A 2,250-nucleotide genomic window follows, 5' to 3' on the forward strand; every position below is an offset into this window, starting at 1 on the left:
AAAAACTCATCTCAAATTAACTACATGGCAACGCTTGCCTTTACCTCTTTTTGTAATACGGTTGTGCAATGCACTTTTGCTTTTGGTTTCTTTCTTTTTTGTTTACTCGCGAACAAAGACGGTCGGTTCGGTGAAGTGCGCAAGTGGCAATTAAACTTAATAAATTAATTTTTAATAAATAAGAAATAGTGAAATAATAGATCCCGTTTTTTTTTAATTTTGAAATAACAAAACATAGCTTTAAAAACTATTAAAGTTTCTTCATGGCGCCCGAGCAGGGACTATTTTAAACTGTTTCTTTTAAGTTTTAATCTGTTTTATTGTGAGTGTTTCTGGTTTTTAAATTAAGTTCACATTGCCACGCGGTCCACGTTTCTCTTTGTCATTAACAAACGGTACTGGTACCGCAACCTAATTTCAACGGTTTGCTGCTCCACCACCACCGCTGTTCAAAGCCGCAATTGTGCATCGCGGACCACGTTTATTTCCTCATTCAATAAACGATACTGGAACCGCAACCTAATTTCATTGGTTTGCTGCTCCATCACCATCGCTGCCAAAATCCGCAACGGTGCTTCACGGACCACGTTTATCATTTTTCGTAAATAAACGGCACTGGTACCGTAAAATAATTTCACCGGTTTGCTGTGTCACCACATCGCTGCCAAAAGCCGCAACGGTGCTTTACGGACCACGTTTATCATCTTATTAAATAAACGGTACTGGTACAGCTGTTTCACCAACATCGCTGTTCATCAAATTTTCCAATCAATGGACTGTTGCTGCAATAGGAGACCAAAGGATCGTCAGGTAATAGAAATGTAGATGAGTGACAGTGCTTAAATAAAATTTAATTACAGCGGCAAAATCACCGTAAGCATAACAATTTTCCTTCATTATAGAATCCTAACAGCACTGCCATCTGCATTCTCTCTTTTTTGATTACAAGTACATTGCATTATATTAACAAAAAAATATAATATACATTATTAACATTATATTGAATTATATATTAACAATAAATAAAAAATATATCATTTACATTATACTGCATTCTATTAACAACGAATAAAATATACAATACAGCTAAACGTGAAGCACGTCGATTTACTTAGTCCAAAATTCTCTTTTCCTTTGTTGTCACTTGCGATCATTTATTTTCTAAAATGCCTACTAAAAAGCGATCACACTCTTTGCAATCTCCAAAGGCGGTAGATACCTTGATCCATAATCGAGAAGCAGTAGTTGCTGATATTTTAAGGTTAAAGGCAAATTTACTAGAAGGCATTGTTTCAAAAAGCCCTAGCGAACTAGAGTGTAGATTGGAAATACTTGACTCTTACATTGACAAAGCGATGCAATACCAGAGCAAAATATTTGACCTGGATCCTACTGATGACTATAGGGCTGTTTTAGAAAATGTTTGTGTTTCAACTAAGTCCTTGTTTTTACAAAAGTTGAAAAAACATCGCCTTGTTAGCGCCCCTGCAATCTCGCACCACTGTGGTCGACCGCAATCGAAGTTGCCAAGCATACGACTACCAAAGTTCAGCGGCAAATACTGTGATTATAAAAATTTCATTAGTTTGTTTGAAAGCCTTGTTCAGAGTAATGAAACTCTTACGGACATTGAAAAATTCAACCATTTACTGTCATGTTTGTCAGATGAAGCTCTTGGTACTGTGAAAGCCTTTCAAGTCACTGAGAGGAATTACCCAAAAGCGTTAGCCAGTCTTAGGAAGGTGTACGACAACAATTGTCTCATTTTTTCCGACAACATTAGCAAGCTTTTTGATCTCCCAGCAATTTACAAACCGTCTGCTGCAACTTTGCGCACTACAATCGACACTGTGTCTGCCATCTATGATTCCCTTCTTTCAATAGGAGATGCTAAGAATATCACCAATGCAATTCTTATTCATTTAGTCATGCAAAAGGTGGATTCAGTCACAAAATCAAAATGGGAAGAACAGCTGGACTACAACACTTTGCCATTATGGAGTGACTGTGAAGCAGCGCTTAATAAAAGGTTCCAACATCTATCAGCGGACGAGACCTCTTCTACAAAGCATAAAAAATCAGTGCCAGAGTGTGACCAAAAACCCGGTGTTAAACGGGACAAACGCAGCTTTAAATCCTCCTTTGTCTGCAACAAGCTGAATCAATCCAATGATCCCAAATGCGTATATTGTATGTCTAATATCCATATGATAACGAAGTGTACATCATTTGCTGAATTGCCTGTGTCAC

Source organism: Teleopsis dalmanni, chromosome 1, assembly GCF_002237135.1.
Source record: "Teleopsis dalmanni isolate 2A chromosome 1, ASM223713v2, whole genome shotgun sequence".
Taxonomy (NCBI): Eukaryota; Metazoa; Arthropoda; class Insecta; order Diptera; family Diopsidae; genus Teleopsis; species Teleopsis dalmanni.